Here is a 20,899-nt window from a genome sequence, read left to right as displayed (position 1 = left end):
TTATTTGAAAGTGGACTTGGAATAGTTTTAAATGTATATCCCAAACTTCGGGGCAACCACAGAAAAAGTAAAATATGTTCAATTGATATCCTAAGAAAGAAGAGAAAATGGAGTCAAATAAAATACTCAGAATTACAAAAGGCAGAAAAAGTGTGGAATACAAAAATAGGAACAAAGAAAAAAGGTAACAAAAAGAAAACAGTAACAAATATGGTAGATACTAATCCAGTCATATCAATAATCACCTTATACAGCAAAGGTCTAAATACACCAATTGAAAGATAGAGATTGTCAGAGTGGATTTTAAAACAAGACCCAACAGTATTGCCTACAAGAAACCCATTTTAAAAATAAAAGACCTGTATAGATTAAAAATAAATGTGTGGAGAATGATATACCATGCTAACAGTAATCAAATGAGTCGGAGTAGGTATATTAATTTCAGACAGCAGGATTCAAAGTAAGGAAAGTTATCAAGGAAAAAGAGTGGCATTACATATTGAGAGAGGGGTCAATACACCAAAAAGACATAACTCTCCTTAATGTGTATGTGCTTAACAGTAGAGTGTCAAATTATGAGGCAAAACTTGATAGAACTGCAAGGAGAAAGAGATGAATCCACTGTTAGTTGGAGACTTTAACACTCCTCTGTTAGAAATAGACAGATGCAGCAGGCGGAAAATCAGTAAGGAAATAATTGAACTCAACAACACCAACAATCAACTGGATATAATAAACATCTACATGTTATTTCACCTAAGAACTGCAGAATACACATTCTTCTCAAGCTCACATGGACTTCACTAAGACCACATTCTGAGTCATAAATTCACCTAAACAAAGTTAAAAGTATAGAAATCATACAATGTCGGCTTTCAGACCGTAATAGAATTAAACTAGAAATAAATTACAGAGAGATAGCTGAAAAATCCCCAAGGTTAAACAACACACTTCTAAATAGTACATGGGTCAAAGAAGAAATATCAAGAGAAATGAAAAAGAAATATTTAGAGTTTAGAGCTAAATGAAAATAAAAATACAAGTTATCAGAATTTGTGGGATGCAGCAAAATCAGTGCTTAGAGGAAATTTTATAGCACTGAATGCATATAGTAGACAAGAAGAAAGATCTAAATGCAATCATCTAACCATCCCTTTTATGAAACTGGCAGAAGAAGAGCAAATTAAATCCAAAGTAAGCAGAGGAAAAGAAATAATAAGCTATTAGGACAGAAGCCAATGGAATTGAAAACAGAAAATTACTAGAGAAAATCAATGAGACCAAAGCTAGTTCTTTGAAAAGATCAATAAAATTGATTAGCCTCTAGTCAGGCTAAGAAAAAAAGAGAGGAACACAAATTACTAATAACAGAAATGAAATAGAGGTCATCACTACAGATCCCATGGACATTAAAAGGATAACAAAGGAATCCTATGAACAACTCTATGCCCACAGATTTGATAACCTAGATTAAATGGGCCAATTCCTTGAAAGACAGTCTGCCAAAACTCACACAAGGAGAAATAGACAATCTGAATAGGCCTATACCCATTAAAGAAATTGAATCAGTAATTAATAACCTTCCAAAACAGAAAGCATAAGGCCCAGAGGGATTCACTGGTGAATTCTACCAAATATTTAAGAAAGAAGTTACATCAATTCTCTACACTCTCTCAGAAGATAGAAGCAGAGTGAATACTTCTTAACTCATTCTGTGAGGTTGGCATTACCCTAATACTAAAACCAGATAAAAATATTACCAGAAAAGAAAACCACAGACCAATATCTCTCATAGATGCAAAAACTCCTCAATAAAATATTAGCAAATCCATTTTAACAATGTATAAAAATATTCATACACCACAACCAAGTGGGATTTATCCCAGGTACACAAGGCTGGTTCCACATTTAAAAATCAATTAATATACTTCATCACAGCAATAGTCTAGGGAAGAAAAATTACATGATTATGTTAGTAGATGGAGAAAAAGCACTTGACAAAATCCAACATCCATTAATGATAAAAACTCTCAGAAAACTAGGGATAAAGGGAGATTTCCTCAACTTGATAAAGAACATATACACAAAACCTACAGCTAACATCATACTTAATGGTGAGAAACTTAAAACTCTCACTTAATTTAGGAAAAAGGCAAGAATGTCCCCTCTCACCATTGCTTTTCCACATCATACTTGAAGTCCTAGCTAATGCAACATGACAAGAAAAGTAACAAAAATTATTGTGATTGGGAAGGAAGAAATAGAACTTTGTTCACAGGTGACATCATCATGTATGTAGAAGTCTGAAACAATCAACAAAAAACTCTTGGAACTAATATTCAAATGTAGCAAGGTTGCAGGACACAAGGTTAATATACAAAAGTCAATCACTTTTCTATATACCAGCAACAACCAATGGCAAATTTGAAATTAAAAACACATTACCATTTACATTAGCACTCAAAGAAATGAAATACTTAGGTGTAAATTTAACAAAATATGTACAATATCTATATGATGAAAACTTAAAAAACCGATGAAAGGAACAAAAGAACTAAATAAATGGAGAGGTATTTCATGTTCATGGACAGGGAGACTCAATATTCTCAAGATTAGTTTTTCCCAACTTAATCTATACATTCTATGCAATCCTAATCAAATTCCCAGCACATTATTTTATGGATATCAACAAACTAATTACAAAGTTTATATGGAGAGGCAAAAGACTCAAAATAGCCGACTGAGTATTGAAGGAGAAGAACTAAGTCAGGGGACTGATACTACATGACTTCAAGACTTACTATAAAGCTACAGTAATCCAGACTGTATTCTTGGTATTGGTGAAAGAACAGACAAACAGATCAATAGAACAGAATAGAAAGCCCAGAAAAAGTCCCACATAAATATAATCAACTGATCTCTGGTAAAGGAGCAAAGACAATAAAATGGAGCAGAGATAGTCTTTTAAACAAATGGTGCTGAAACAACTGGACATCCATTCATATGCAAAAAATTGCATCTATACATGAATCTTACATTCTTCACAAAAATTAATTAAAAATGGATCATCAGCCTAAACTCCTAACCTATAAAACTCTAAGAAGATAATATAGGAGAAAGCCTATATGATATTGGGTATGGTGTTGACTTTTTAGATATACCACCAAATGCACGGATCCATTAAAGAAATAATTAATAAGCTGGATTTCATTCAAATTAAAAACTTATGCTCTGCAAAAGAGAATATCAAGATAATGAGAAGTCAAGCCACAGACCTGGAGAAAATGTCTGCAAAAGACCCATCTAATAAAGGACTTTTATCCAAAATATATAAGGAACACAAAACTCTGCAATAGGAAAATGAACAACTCCCTTAAAAAAGTAAGCAAAAGACATGAACAGACATTTCACCGAAGATATACGTATAAGTAAGCATTTGAAAAGATGTGCAACATTATATGTCATTTGGGAATTTCAAATTAAAACAACTGAGATACCATTACACACCTATTAGAATGGCCAAAATAAAAAAAAAACACAACACCAAACGCTGGTGAGGATGTGGAGCAATGGGAACTCTCATTTATCGTTGATGGGAATTCAAAATGGTACAACCATTTAGGAAGACAGTTTGAAGTTTTTGCAAAACTAAATGTACTCTCACCATACAATTCAGCAGTCAAGCTCTTTGGTATTTACCCAAATGAACTGATAATTTATGTCTATCCAAAAACTTGCACGTATATAATTATAACATCTTTATTCATAATTGCTGAAACTTGGAAGCAACTCAGATGTCCTTAAGTAGGTGAGTAGGTAAATGAACTGTGGTACATCTAAACAATGGAATATTCTTCAGCACTAAAAGGAAATGAGCTATCAAGCCATGAAAAGACATGGAGGAAACTTAAATGCATATTAGTAATAAGCCAATCTAAAAAGGCTACATACTGTATAATTCCAGCTATAAGGCATTCTAGAAAAGGCAAAACTATGGAGACAATGTAAAGATCAGTGGTTGGAGGCAGGGAGGGTTAAATAGGCAGATCACAAAGGATTTTTAGGGCAGTGAAACTTTTCTGTATGATACTACAATGGTGGATACACATCATCTTAGATTTGTCAAAATCATGGAATGTACAACACCAAGATTGAACCCTAATGTAAGCTATGGTCTTCGGGTGATAATGATGTCTCAATGTAGGTTCATCAACTGTAACAATGTTACAATCTGATGTGGGATGTTGATAGGGGGATTGTGCATTTGTGGGGAGTGGGAGTATATGGGAACTCTCTGTCCTTTCTTCTCAATTTTGCTGTGAGTCTAAAACTACCCTAAAATAAAGTTCATTAATTGAAAAAAAAGCAATAGAGACATTAAAGTGGTGTACTAGTAAAGATCTTTTTAACAGAAAAGAAACTAAAGGAGGAACACAGGTGCAAAAAGACATGAGATATATAGAAAACAAAACAGCAGGTCCAACCATATCCATGATTATGCTAAATGAGGACAGGTTAAACACTCCAACTAGAAAGCAGAGATTATCAGGCAGGTTTTAAAAAAACCCCAAGATCCAACTATATACTATTTATTAAGAGACATACTTAAGATTCAAAGATGCAAATAGGTTAAACTTAAAGGCATGGAAAAAATACATCATGCAAACAGTAATCATAAGAGTGCTGGAGTGGCTATACTAATATCAGGCAATACAGGCTTTAAAATAAAAATGTTAATAGTGACAAGAAAGGGCATTTCACATAATAAAGGGTCATTCATCAGGAAGATACATATAAAATAAATGAAGCAAAAATTGACAGAACTGTAAGTGAAACAGACTGCAACAATAATAGTTGGAGCTTCAATATCTTGCTCTCAATAACACAGAACAACTAGACAGAAAATCAGTAGGGATATAAGGGACTTTAGCATCAATATCAACTAACTTGACCACACTGACATCCATAGAACACGCCACCCCAACAGAAGCAAAATGTACATTCGTTTCCAGCTTTGTAGAACATTCTCCAGGATAGACCTTACACTAGTCTGTAAAAGAAGTCTCAATATACTTAAAAGGATTAAAGTTATACAAGATGTGTTCTTTAACCACAACAGAATTAAATTAAAATAAACAATGGAAATAAATTTGGAAAATCTCCCAATTTTGGAAATTTAAAAATATGTTTCTGAATAGCCCGTGGATCATAGAAAAAAATCACAAGGGAAAATATTTTGAACTGAATGAAAACAAAACACAACATATCAAAATTTAAGGCATATAGCAAAGCAGTGTTTAGAAGGAAATTTATATCAGTTAAAGCCTTTACTAACAAAGAAGAAAAAATCTAAATTAACGTTAGATTCTGCCTTAAACTAGAAAAAAAATTAACCAAAAACCAAAGAAAGGAGAAGGAAAGAAATAATGAAGATTAGAGCATAAATCAATTAAATTGAAAACAGGAAAATAGAGAAAATCAATGAAACCAAAAGTTGCTTTTTTGAAAAGAGCAACAAAATTGACAAACCATTAGCTAGACTGCATCTTTCCTCCCCTGACAAAAAATTGAGAGGACAAAAATTACCAAAACCAGGAAAGAAAGAGGAGACATCATTATTGACCCTACAAAAATTAAAAACCAATTTTATGCCAACAAATTAGACAACATGGATTAAATGGACAAATTCCCTAAAAGAAACAAATTACTAAAGTTGACTAAAGAAAAGAAAATTTAAATACACCTGTAACAAATATAGAAATTGAATTAGTAATTTAAAATCTGTCCACAAAGGAAAGCCCAGTCCCAGATAGATTCATTGGTATATTCTATCAAATATTTAAAGAAGAAATTATATCAGTATGTCAGAAGCTCTTCCAGAAAATAGAGGAAAAGGGAACATTTCTCAGCTCATTCTATGAGGTCAGTGTTATTACTCTGATACCAAATACAGAGCTATATCCTTCATAAATATATATACAAAACTCTACAACAAAATATTAGCAAACCATATCCAGAAACCTATAAAAACGTTATACCCTGTGATCAAGTGGAATTTATCACAAGAATGCAAAATTTATTTAATATGTGAAAATTAATTTATGTAAGACACCATCTTAATAAAATAAAGGGGAAAATCACATGGTCATTTCATTTCTCTTTTTTTTATGATTCCATTTATATGAAATATCTAAAATAGGTAAATCCATAGAGACAGAAAGCAAGTTAGTGGGTGTCAGGAGCTGGAGGGAGGGGGCAATGGGGAGTGACTGCTCAGTGGGTATGGGTGTTTTGTCTGGGGTGATGAAAAAGTTCTGGAACTAAATAGTCGTGATGGTTGTACAACACTGCAAATGCATCCAATGGTACTGGATTGTACACATTTAAATGGTTACTTTTATGTTTATTTTACTACAATTCTTAAAAAATGTAATTTGAGGCTCAGAGAATTTAAGTGACTTACTTAAGATTACAGCTGATAGGTTGTAGAGCTGTGTTTTAATCCCAGTCATCTGGCTCTGTGCCTCATGACTTAAAAAAAAATTCCAGTGAAAAACTTTATTTTGGACCATTTAGGAAGTTTAGATACATTAGACTAAGCTGAAAATATCAGTAGCATTGGATACCATTGATTAAGCCCATGCTGGTGACAAACAGTATATTCTATCTAGTCTTCACAGTGACCTTGAAAAGTTAATATTATTGTTTAGTTTGTGTGTGTGGTAAAATATACATGACATAAAATTTACCATTTTAACCGTTTTTAAGTGTACAATTCATGGCATTCACTGCATTTACACTGTTGTACAACCATCACCATCATCCATCTCCAGAACTTTTTCCTCTTCCCAAACTGAAACTGTACAGTACTGATTAAACATATAACTCCCCATTCCCCCTGTCCCCTAGCCCCTGACAACCCCCATTCTGTGGCTCATGGTCCCCAAGTCCAGGGCTATTGACTGGGGTTGCACATAAAAATAAGACATGGCCACTTTCAAGGTCTGTCTAGCCTGTGGACCTGCCCTCTAGTGACCTTGACAATGTGTCTTTTTCCACCAAGTTAGAGAAATCCGGTCGCAGGACAACAATGTTGTTGAAGTGTGCAGAGGATCCTCTGTGGCCTGTGGCTGGGGAGCGGGAGAAGGAAGCCAGGCAATGGAATATGGTTGGGATGAAAGGCAGGGATGAAGGGATTGCAACAGGAAGCTCTGTTAGGAAGGTTGCAGGTGAGAATTGGGAAGATACTACTTGTCTTCTTTCTTCCCGGATTGTTCTGAGGAGTATGTGAGAATTTGCATGAGGATGTGCGTTGAAGAGACTGGGGTGCTCTGCACACTTCATTAGGACTCACATCACGACTGAAGTGGACTTGTTTTAAGGGCATAACTCAGCAGAGCAGTTTCAATGGGGGACGCAGATGATAAGATGTTTAGTGGATACAAACTCCTCCTTCAAGACATTGGGCCACAAGGGGAGGGAAGAAATAGTACAGTGCTTGAGACTTTAGGGTCCAGCAAAGGTCTCACAGATATGACTGTTTTTATTATATCTTATTTTTTTTAAGTTTAAGGCGTACAGCATAATGATTTGACTTACATACATCAAGGAATGATTACTGCAGTAGATTTAGTGAACATCCATCATCTCATATAGATACAACATTAAAGAAATAGAAAAAAATTTTATTTTTTTCTATTTAATATGTGATTTATTTAATATGTGAAAATTAATTAATGTAATACACCATCTTAATAGAATAAAGGGGAAAAAATCACATGGTCATTTAATTTCAATAGATGCAAAGAAAGGGCATTTGACAGAATCCAACACCCATTTATAATAAAACTCTTAACAAGCTAGGAATAGAAAGGAACATCCTCAACCTGATAAACTGCGCCTATATTTTAAAAAGCGCTTACAGCTAAAATCATACTTCATAGTGAAAGACTGAACGCTTTTCTCCATAAGTTTGGGAATAAGGCAAGGATGTTTACTCTCACCACTTCTAGTCAACATTGTTCTGGAAGTTTTTGCCATAGCAATAAGGAAAGAAAAGAAAGAGAAAGAGAGAGAGAGAGAAAGAAAAGAAGGAAGAGAGGAAGGAAAGAAGGAAGAGAGAAAAATAAAAGAAGGAAGGAAATGAGGGAGGTAGGGCGGCAGGGAGATAGGAAGGAAAAAGAAAGGAGGATAGGAAGGAAAGGAAAGGAAAGGAAGGAAGGAAAAAAAAGGTGAGGGAGAGACAGAGAAAGAAAGGGAAGAAAGAAATAATAAGAGCCAAATTGGAAAGGAAAAAGTAAGAAATAATTTGTATTTGTAAAAGATATAAAACCTTAAGGAATTCACACACCAAAAAACTACTATAACTAATAAACATGCAATGTTGTAAAATGTAAGACCAATATACAAAATTCTATTGTATTTCTCTGTAAGTTAATCTGTAGATTCAATATGACCCCTATCAAAATCCCAAGAGGCATATTTTTGCAGAAATTTGACATGGAAATGCAAGGGACACCAAATAGCCACAATAATTTTGAAACAGAAGAGCAAAGTCAACATAGGACTTAAACTTCTTGCTTTCAAAATTTACTATAATGCTATAATAATCAAGACAGTGTGACACTGGCATAAGTATAGACCTATAGATTGATGGAACAGAATTGAGAGTTTTTTTTTAAAAAACCTTATATTTATGGTCAGTTGATTTTGGACAAACGTACCAAACCAGTTCAATGGAGGAAAGGATTGTCTTTTTATCAACTGTTGCTGGGGAAATTGGATATCCATATACACAAAATTTAAAAAGACTGTATCTTAAATGTAAAAGCCAAAATTCTATATCTTCTAGCAGAAAATATTTGTGACCTTGGGTCAAGCAAATAGCTTAGATACAACACCAAAATCATGAGCAATAAAATAATAAATTGATAAGTTAGACTTCCTCAACATTAAAGCAAACATTAAGGAAATGAAAAGACAAGCCACAGAATGGAGAAATATTTTCAAATTGTATATCTGATAAAGGATTTAAATCTAGAATGTATAATATGAAGAACTCTCAAAATTCAATAAGATAAAGCAACCTAATTAAAACAAAAGATTTGGATAAATATTTCACCAAAGAAGATACACAAATGTCTAAACGTGAAGGAGATACTCAACATCATGAGCCACTAGGGAAATGAAAACTGAAACTACAATGAGAGATCTCATTACACTGACTAGAAAGGCTATAATAATAAAAATTTTTAAAACACCATAATAAGTGTTGAAAAGGATGAAGAAACTGATAGGAATGTGGACTTTTAAACCCTCTTTGGAAAACAGTATGGTACTTTCTTAAAAAGTTAAACAGAAACTTACCATATAACCGAAACAATTTTATTCCATGGAAGCTACCCAATGAAAACATATGTCCACATAAAGATATGTACAAAAATGTTCATAGCAGTATTACTTATAATAGCCAAACTCTAGAACAATCCAAACATCTAACAACTGATGAATGGATAAACATAATGTGGTATATCCACACAATGGAATATTATTTGGCCATAAAAGGGAACGAGGTACTGACATACGCTGCAACACAGGTGAACCTGAAAAAAAAAATAATGCTCAGTAAAAGCAGCCAGGCACAAAAGATCATGTAGTGTATGATTCCATTTATATAAACATTTCAGGAAAGGCTAATTTGTAGAAACAGCAAATCAATGGTTGTCTGGGGCTGAGGGTGGTAGTGAGAACTTACTGCAAAATGGTATGAGTGAACTCTTTGGGGATAATGGAAATGTTTGTAGTGATGATTGCATAATTCTATAAACGTACTAAAAATCATTGAATTGACACTTAAAATTTTATGGTATATAAAGTATGCCCCAATAATGCTGTTTAAAATATTGCTAAGGACTTGAAGCCTACAGGAGCAGTTTTTTTCAAGTTCCTAGAACCTCTTAATTAAAATTAAACTGGAAGTCTGTATGTTTATGGTTTGAGGGCAATGTTAAGAAGTGCATTGTAGGTGTGATCTGCATTCTGGGGTTGTGGGTATATTATGAAAGCAAAGAAGGTGTGGTAATTTTGCTCTCTGAAAATAAAATCAAGTTAGAGTAAACGGGCAAAAAACTGGGGGAAAAAGTGCACATTTATCATTATTATTAAATTGACTATTTAGTTTCAGTCTTTCGCTGGGCAAGGAACATATTAATAGTCTTGTCCAGTTGTCTTAAAAAACCACACTTTTGTTGTTAAGGCTTGCTTGTGCTTGGTGTGTGCTACAAGATGAGGGGCAGAGAAGGGGAGTGATTATGGAGTTGGGAAAGATAGGACACAAATTTACCATAACCTCGATTTGAAATGTACCTAAAACTAATGTTTTGTTTTGTTTTTAAAATAGACTTTATTTTTAGAGCAGTTTTAGGTTCACAGCACAACCAAACAGCAAGTACAGAGAGTTCCCATACCCCCTACCCCCCCACACGCAGCCTCCACACTGTCAACATCCCCCACCATGTGGTACATTTGTTACAATCAATGAACCTACACTGACACATCATTATTAGTCAAAGACCATAATTTACATTAGGGTTCACTCTTGATGTACATTCTATGGGTTTTAACAAGTTATGATGACACGTATCTACCATTGTAGCATCATACTGAACGGTTTCACTGCCCTAAAAGTCCTCGGTGCTCCACCTATTCAACCCTCCCTCCCCTCTAACCTCTACAACCATTGATATTTTTACTGTTTCCATAGTTTTGCCTTTTTCAGAATGTCATATAGTTGGAATCATACAGTATGTAGCCTCTTTAGATTGAATTCTTTCACTTAGTAATATGCATTTAAGGTTTCTCCATGTCTTTTCATGACTTGATAGCACATTTCTTTTTAGCGATGAATAATATTCCATGTTATGGACGTCCCACAGTTTATTTATCCGCGCACCTACTGAATGACGTCTTGGTTGCTTCAGTTTGGGCAATTATGAATAACATCTGTGTACAGGGTTTTGTGCAGATCTAAGTTTTCAATCATTTGGGTGAATAACAAGGAGTGCAATCGTTAGCTGGTATGAACAAATGTCTTCTGGTCCAGGAGGGATTCCTTTTCTTGTGCTAAGTTCTGCTGTGAGTTCTACAGTGTTTCTGTTGTCTCACTAGTCTATAAAAATATGCATGATTAAATGGATTTTGATTGTTCCTTAATCAACTCCACCCATCGGCATTTTTAAATGAAAAATTTATTAACATTTTTTCATTAAAGTAGTATTACACACCCGCTTAGAAAGGTAAGCTAAAAAGTGATGCCTTCCCTAGTCCTCTTCCCTAGACGTAATTATTGGCAGTTTGTCTATCCTCGCTGACATTTTAATGCAGAAACAGAGGTATGTGTAATGTATATGTATATATAATGTAATCAGAGCTTATACTTTATATGCTGTTATGCCATTTTCTCTTTTTACTTAATGTCGCACAACTTTTCATGTCAGTATGTAAGCTTCACCTCATTTTAACATGCTCAACAGTAGCCACAAGAGTGCAAAAAGAGATAAAGTCTTCATTCTAAGCTTGAATAGCTGAAGTCAAAAATTGTTAACAGTGGACTTAATTATTTGTTTTTTAAATTATCTATTGTCTATTTCCCCTGCTAGAACTGAAACTCTATGGGGGCTGGAGCTTTGTTTATTTTGCTTAATGCTGTATCTCTAGCATCTAAAATGGTCATAACCATAGCACTTAACACTTATTGAATGCTTACTCTGTGCATTTCATACATTTTCTCTCATTAAATGCTTAAAACACCTTTATGAAGTGGATACTGTCGGTATCTCGATTTTACAGACTAGGAGACTGAGACACAGTGAGGTTGGGTAACTTGCCCCAAACCACACACTATTGAGGTGGAGCCATGATTTGAGCCCAGGCAGCCTGATTGGACCTGGGCTTTTAACCACTGGGCTAGACACTTAAAGGGTGCAAGGTTAAGAAGAGACATGCCTGGATCCAATGAAGGAAAGTCCATGGCACCTTCAGAACTTCTGGCTAGATTCAGAAACAGACACAACTTTGGATTGTTTTCCTTGTGGGAGGAGTGAGTGCCTTCCTTTTCTGTATGTATATATGTGTGCATGTGGGATAGTTGTATTAGAAGAGTTGTGTGTCGACTGGCATAGAATGCAGTGGACTTCTGTGGTTTTTATCTGCCCAGCACACCTTCCTCTCTTCTTTAGGTATTAGCCTCCCTTTTGCTTTGAAGAGTCTTCCTCCCCTCTCCAATCAGAACAAGCTGTCCCTCCTGCTTATGTCTATCAGAGCATTTCCCTGGGATTCTTACGTACTAGACTAGAAAGAGAAGCCCTTCTATTTTTTTCTCCTGTATAAGTGTATTTGGATTAGTATTTGAATTTAGAATTCCATAAAGACAGCAAAGAATTTTTCAATATTGACTGAACTTACGTTATGGAATAAAATTGCATATAATTCACAGTAGAATTAAGTTAAGCAAGTTTTTTTTTTGCATTAAACTACAGTAATTATGCTGGCTTTAATTTCCAATGATCTCAGTAAATCATTAGGAAAAACACTTAATTGAGTATGATTTGTCTTCTGGTCCAGGAGCAATTCCTTTTCTTGTACTAAGTTCTGCTGGTCTTCTGTGAGTTCTACAGTGTTCCTGTGTGTCACTAGTCTATGCTAGGGTTAATTACTTCCTTTTATCAGAGCACTTTGTACTTGTAGTAGGCTGAAATATGATCCCCCCCCAAAGATATCAGGTCTTAATCTCTGGAATCTGTAAATGTTACTTTATTTGGAAAAAAGATCTTTGCAGTTATGATTAAGTTAAGACTCAAGATGGGGAGATTATCCTGGTTTATCCAGGTGGATCCTAAATGCCATCATGTGTATCTTTATTAGAGGGAAGCAGAGGAAGATTTTGTACAGAGGAGAAGGTGATGTGAGGACAGGGCAGAGGGAGACTTGAAGATACTGGCCTTGAAGATTGGAGTGATGTGGCCACAAGTCAAGAAATGTTGGAAACTACAAGAAGTTGGAAGAGACAAGGAATGGATTCTCCACTAGAATCTCTAGAGGGAATGCAGCTATGTCAACACCTTGTTTTCGGTCCAGTGATACTGATTTCAGACTTCTGGGCTTTAGAACTGTTGAGAACGAATTTCTACTGTTTTCAGGCACCAAGTTTGTGGTAATTTGTTACAGCAACCATAAGAAACTAATACAGTACTATTTCCTGATATTTCCTATTTATCCCCAAATCCTTTGAATTCAAATCTTTGTCAGTAGTATTATCAAGGTGGTTTTCATTTTCTCATTTTCATTTCTCTCTGGAAAATGTTGGCTGCCTGCTCTATTTATTGACTCATATAGCAGTGCAAGCCTTTCCTTCTCTCTCACCTTCCCTCTTTTCCTCTTTCCTATCCAAGTACACTTTGTTCTGTCTATATGCTATTTTAGTTTTGTCTCTTTCTGTGTTGTCTGCCATCCGGGATATATCAGGAGAGTTATATTCTCATCTTTCTGGTAAAAAAAAAACCCTTTATTATTAGGAGCCAAACCGATATGGATTTCTCCAATGAGAAGAAATGTGAACATCCCTTATGGCTGTAAGGTACCTTTTCTTCTTGGGATGTCTTAAAACATTTTTATATACTTAGTAATGTCAAAAGAAAATTCAGAGAGCTTTACTCAATGTGAATATTTTATTGAGTGAGAAACAAACCGCTAACAGGGAGATTTCAAATGGAAAGTAGTTAGAGCTTGGCTTTCAGTAGTTACAGTTTGGTTTATAAAGGATGAATGAGTAAGCACTTGTTTTCTCTTGTGATTGGTTACCAGAAACATATTCCTTTTCATTGCATAAACTTACTTGTTTGTAGCTGGTAAGCTAGGAAGCTGGAAAGTCATGCTGTAAGGACATGAAGAAAGCTTAATTTTGCTTAAGGTCAGCATTTCTGGTAAATCAGGACAGTTTAAGTTTTGGTTATATGACTGAGTTTTTGATCTAGTGGTATATTCAAACAGTGACCTCTATTTTGTTTTTTCTTTAACAGAAATAAATGCAGGCATCTGGGGTCTAAGTACCTAGGATTAAATCTCAGCTCTAGCAGTTCTTGATTGTATGACTTTTTGTAAACTGCTTTTCTAACCTGTTTAAGCCTTGGAATTTCTCATCTGTAAAGTATGTAAAGTATGGATAGTAGTAAGGTTATTGTAAGGATTAAATGAGTTAATATATGGAAAGCACTGAGACACAGACAGTGTCTGACACGTAGCAAATGCTTGACAAATGCTGCTATTTTCACCATCATCATCATCAAGATCATTGTCATTGTCTAGGGTGAAGACTGTGCAATCTTATCTGTGTTTCTATTAGAGCAGGAACAGTTTCCATCTCTTAACCTTACCATCCCTTTAACCTGGCTCTCCTGCTGTAAGTGGCAGACCCCAGGCAGGACATACCTTTCCATTCACACTTGACCAGGAGGAATTAACAAAAGCCTTGCCTTTTGAAGTGGGTCTTATTTTTATGAGCCATTATTGTCTGTCAGAACCAATAATTTGGTTGAATTACTTAAAAGAATATTTAAATTTCTCAATTTCACTTTGTAGTATATGGGTAATTTACTACAGGCAAGATTTTCATATATATACACATTTATGCACAATTTTTAACCACCTTTGAAATTGAGGAATGACTATGGTTTTGTTATATTCATTCATTCAGCAAATATATATTGAATTCCTACTGAGTGCCCAACTCCTGTGTTAAGTCCTGGGAGCCTAGCAGTGAACGAGACAGACATGGTTCCTTCCCCGTGGATTTTACAATCTAGTGAAGACAGACTAGAAAAATAAGCTAATAAAATAATAGCAAATTGAGTCAGGTACTATGAGGGCCACAAACAAGATTCTGAAATGGAGATAGAGAACACCAAGGTTACATGGGGCAGCATGGGTGCCAAGGAAGGCTCTCTGAGGAGTGGACATTGAGGAGAAATTGGTAGGATGAGAATGAGTCTAACATAAGAGGGGCTGCGCAAAGAACATTCTAGTTAGAGACTATAGCATATGTTAATGTGTTAGAAGACGACAAAAAATACCAGGGTATCGATAGGGAAGAGGGCAAGGCTAGGAGCTATAGGAGATGGTTTTATAGGGATAGGTAGGTGCTAGATCATGCAAGAACTGACAGGTCCTTGGAATGAGTTTGGATTTCATCCTAAATGCAGTGGGAAGCCTTTGAAAGGTTTTAAACAGTGGAGTTTTAAGAGGGTGACTCTTATGGCTGTGAGAGGACTGAGGGAGGTGGGCCTTGGTGGTTGGAGGAGGGGAGTGAGAGAGTTCAGTTGGTTTGCCCTTGGCATCAGTTCAGACAGAGATAATGTTTTATGGACTAGGGCCCCAGAAGCCTATAAGAGACAGATCAGCCATGTTTTTAGAAGGTAAAATCAAAAAGACCTGTTGATTGATTGGATCTGGGGTCTGAGGAAAAGGGAGGGATCAGGAATTATGTCAATGTTTTACAGTAATAATAAAAGAAATGTAACTCATGAGATCAGTCATGGTTCTTCTTGTTAGCAAATAATTTTTATCTAGGATGTATGCAGGTAGGATTAGTATATGTAGCCATAATATCATATAGCTATCTGTGTTTCTAAATCAATTTGATTTTGCTCTAAGACCAAAGTCATTTCATTGCTTAAAAAGCTCTGCCTTGATTAGTGCCTTTAATAGCCATTAATGTAAATAGAAGTGTTTTAACTTTTGATTAGGACAGTTAAACTTTGCTAAATCAGACTGATTGCAAAATTGACTTAAATGATTTGAGTTATGTAACATATTCAAGGAAATCAGTTTTATTACTTTGAAATTCATAGAGCATCTCAAACTAGACTAAGAAACTACTGCTAAGTAGAGGAGATCCCATAGGGCCCATGTTAGTTGTTGATAAGATGGTTTTAATTAGCATTGCAAGTATTTGTAATTGAATGTTTCTATAATTGTTGAAATTTTTATTCTATGGTAGATTAAACACATCCATATCAGTTTTATTTACATCATTTCCTTGATAAGATCCTTTTAAAAGTAAATACTACAGACATTATTCTATATTCAAATTACTCCAATTTATTATTAATAGAGTACCAGCAACAGAGCTTTACAGTTTTATAACATCTCAGTCAATACTTAAATGTCTTCAAGGTATACAACATGAAATAAGTCTGCTTAAAAATTGAAGTTGAACAGAACTGCAAAGCATCTCTGAGCTTGCTTATTGTTCTGTGTTATTATCCTGAGTAGGCATTTCTTATTTAACAACAATCCATGCAACCGAGGGAGACTAACTTCTCTTCCAAGTAGGCTCCTCACAGCTCTTGACAGACATTTTGACAGACATCTTGATAGACAAGAAACAATACTTGTGTTCCCTTTATAACCTTCAACCCCAATGGTAGTTCAGCCTGTCTGATCATTGTAAGTGTTAGGGATCAGCCCCTAAATGAGCTCATTTTATTTAGGGATCATGTTAAATCAGATACTTTTTAATGTTGATATGAAATCTCTCTCTGTAGCTTTTCCTCATTAATTTTAGTTTGACTTATGGAGCTACACAGGACACATCTACTGCCCTTCTCCACAAGAGAATGTGTGCATTTGCCTCGACACCCACATTTATATCAACATCTACCTCTGCGTCTACCTCCACAACTGCATCACAATCCATGTCTATGTCTATGTATCTGTCTCTCTACATTTTTAGAGTTCTGTGGGATCTCCTTTAGTCCAAGATAAATATCTCTGTGCCCTTCAGTGGTTCCTCAGCTTAGTTTTGAGTCCCTTTTCTGAAGACATTTTGTCTTGTCTGTCTTTGTGTGGCATTAACTTAAATGTGAAGCAAAAATTTTCTTTTCTGAAAGGGTTTTGATTGACTTTCTCTAGTTTCCAAAGCTTTTTTTCACTCATGCTAATAAGCCTCAGGGGAAAAAACTGTGCAGTTTTGGTTGTCCTCTGTTGGACAGATAGCATTTCCTTGAGTCAGTTCTGGGGCTATTGCCATCTGAAGTTTTGCCACCGTAGGTGTGTTACGTTCATGACTCTGCCATTCTTAGAAATGAAAGCTCCCTCTTTATACTCATTTTGGGGAATCTGAACTTATGGAAGTGAGGCTGCTTCTCCTCCTCAACCATGGAACTCCACAGCCTTTGTGTTTTCCCTTCCTAAACACTCTAGCATGATATCCATAGGCTTAGAGTTTTGAAAACAAAGGCCTATTTAGGGTTGGCTTGGGAGTGGTCCACCCCATCTGGCTCTTCTCTTTCTTACCAGAAAAGACACAACTCCCCCTTAGGCCAAGGCAAGTCCAGATCTGAAGGACATAAAGGCTTAGCCAATATTCCATTTATTCAACAAATAATTGTTCAGTGCTTATTCTCCCTACTCTCTGTCAGGTCCTATTTTAGGTGTTTGGTGAATAACAGTAACCAAAACCGACAGTATTTCTGCCTTCATGCAGCTTATATTCTGGTGGAGGGGACAGATGCTAAATAGTAAACATGATATACAACTAAGGATTATATAATAGTTAAAGGTGATCTGTGCTACAGAGAAAGAAAGTAAAACATTCTCCTGTGGGGAGTCCCTTTTTTTTTTTTTTTTTTTTTTTTTGTGGTACGTGGGACTCTCACTGTTGTGGCCCCTCCCACTGTGGAGCACAGGCTCCGGACGCGCAGGCTCAGGGGCCATGGCTCACGGGCCCAGCCACTCCACGGCATGTGGGATCTTCCCGGACCGGGGCACAAACCCACGTCCCCTGCATTGGCAGGCAGACTCTCAACCAGGGAAGCCCAGGAGTCCCATTTTTACTCCCAAGTTAAAGTAAGAAATTAGGTTTTTCAGTGTTATTCTGCTATATTAAAAATCCCAATAAATTGCCCAGCTATAATCATCACTGCTGTCCCTGAGTGCCTATGGTGTGGCAGGTGTGTGGTAGATATTATCACATTTAATTCTTATACCAGTACAAGTATTACAGAGCACTGACTACATTCTAGGTATGTTCTAGATATATACATTCTAGATAATGTGTTAAGCACTTTATGCAATGCTATCTCACCTATCTTACCACTTGGGAAATTAAATATAATATCCTCATTTTTCAGAGGAGAAAGTTGAGAATTTATGAGGTTAGGTTGGAGGTTGTTGTAGCTGCTTAAGTCAGAGCTGCTTCAGATCCAAATTAGAGCAATAGGATTGTGACTAAAAAGAAGAGGAGAAAATGTACAGAAATGTATAAGATGTAATTCAAGGGTTTTGGTGAATAATAGAGGTTGAGACAGAAGGACAAACAGGCATGGGCCTGGGATTTGTTGCTTGAGAAACTAACTAAGTGTTGCTTTTTACCCAGATAGAAAAGGAAGAATGCATGTTTGTGCTGTCCCTTCCCTTCCCTTCCCTTCCCTTCCCTTCCCTTCCCTTCCCTTCCCTCTCTGTCTCTCTTTCTCTCCCCTCCCCCGCTTCCTCTCTCCTCCTCCCTCCCTCCCTCTTTCACTCGCTTCTCCCATTCCCTGCATGATTGTGGAAGACAATGAGGTTGATTTTTCAACATTCTGAGCTGGCTTTAGGACTGGTGCAGGAGAGTGGATTGGGGAGTCATTAGCGTACAGATCATAGGTGATTTTGAAGAGGAAAAGGTGGCCAGAGAATGTGTAGAGAGAAGAGGATCAAAGCAAGAGTCTTTCAGGGATGAGGGAGGGTCCCTTGTCGAAGTTGGTGGAGCCAGGAACATGGAATTAGAGGGATTGGAGAATCAGGGGGTGGTCAGAATCCAAGAAGCCAGGGAGAGAGTTTCAAGAAGGATGAGTTAGGGAGTTAACAGACAATGAGTAAAACCAAGGAGAGAATTACTGCTTTCCTGAAGGAGGCCACAGAGAGAGAAGATGAGAGGATCAATTACAGAACCTTGAGAAACTACATATTATATTTTCAGGACTGTATGTGACTTAGGAAAGGGATGGAAGGTCTGGATATAATATATCAAGGAGAAAATTGACCCATATTGATTGACTGTAAGGTACAAAGGAAAGGAAGGATTCAGATATGTTGTCAATATTTTGGGTCTGGGAACTTAGGGTAATACATGAACAGAATCAGATAAGTTAGGGGAGGGAGCCATTTAATGGGTTTTTTATTTTTTTGTGGGAGAAGGCAAATAGAGATATTTTGGATATGTTGATTTGAGGATTCAGTGTCATAGCCTAATAGAATGTCTTGTAGTTTACCTGAAATATGGCATCAGTTTGGATAGGAGGTCAGGGTTGGAAATGTAAATTTTAAATACCATCCATAAGAAAAGGGAACCCTCCTATACTGTTGGTGGGAATGTAAATTTGTGCAGCCACTATGGAGAGCAGTACAGAGGTCCCTTAAAAAACTAAAAATAGAGTTGCCATATGATCCAGAAATCCTACTCCTGGGCGCATATCCAGAGAAAACTCTAATTTGAAAAGATACATGCAACCCAGTGTTCATAGCAGCACTATTTACAATAGCCAAGACATGGAAGCAACCTACATGTCCATTGACAGATGAATGGATAAAGAAGATGTGGTATATATATACAATGGAATATTACTCAGCCATAAAAAGGAATGAAATAATGCCATTTGCAGCAACATGGATGGACCTAGAGATCATCATACTAAGCGAAGTCACAAAAAGACAAATATCATAGGATATCACTTATATGTGGACTCTAAAAAAATGATACAAATGAACTTATTTACAAAACAGAAACAGATTCACAGACTTCAAAAAACAAACTTGTGGTTACCAAAGGGGAAAGGCAGGGAATTTGGAATGAACAGATACACACTGCTATATATAAAATAGATAAACAGTAAGGTCCCACTGTATAGCACAGTAAGTATTCAAAATCTTGTAATATTCTATAATGGAAAAGAATCTGAAAAAGAATACATATATATATTTACAATGTTACTATATATATATATATATATACACACACACACACACGTAACTGAATCACTTTGCTGTACACCTGAAACATTGTAAATCAACTATACTTCAATAAAAAAATAAATAAATACCATACACAGGATGTAATTGTAAGAGTTGGGTTCCCTGTAGTTCTGAAAAGAACACATGTTTTAGACCTTGGGTCAATTTATCTTGTCTCTTTTAGGGAAGTCTACTTATATATCACATATTATGACTCCAATTGTGTATCACTAGAATGGTGCTGTTACCACATATGCTTCAGTAAGGGATGGTTGTGTTGACAGCAGGGAAGACCACGTGAAGAAGACAATGATGAACTTGAAACTCCCAAACAGAAGGTTTTCCCAGGGACCTGATGGCCAATTCATTTACAAAGAGCACATAACCAACATTACCATTCAACCTAAATAATCATTCTTAATCTGTCCACATATAAGCCTGGCTCCCTTTCAAGGCAGGTTGACACATATAGTGCCTTTCTGCAAATTAATAAAAGATGTTCCCTCTGGGCAGATGAGTTACCAAATGGCACCACTTCTCCCAGCTATTGAAGTCCAGCCCCAGGGCATACCACTGGGTCAGCATAACTCCTGGCTAGATTTTGCCCCCCATTTGCCCCTTCCGGCATCTGGGTGAAATGTACAAATTGCACAACTGACTGACCATAGCAGTCCCCTTCCTCTTTTTTTTGTTTCATTTCATTTCCTTTCTATTAGGTGATAGTAAGAGAATTGAGGAGATATTTTCAGGGAGCAACATTTTCATATTCTTCTTAAGAAAACTGTGGTAAAATGTACATAACAAAATTTACCATTTTAACGATTTTTTAAGTGTGAAGTTCAGTGTCATTAAGTAC

This window comes from Mesoplodon mirus (genome assembly GCF_964341445.2).
Source record: "Mesoplodon mirus genome assembly, chromosome: 6".
Classification (NCBI taxonomy): Eukaryota; Metazoa; Chordata; class Mammalia; order Artiodactyla; family Ziphiidae; genus Mesoplodon; species Mesoplodon mirus.
The sequence above is the reverse complement of the archived record's forward strand: the minus strand, read 5'-3'. Positions refer to the sequence as shown.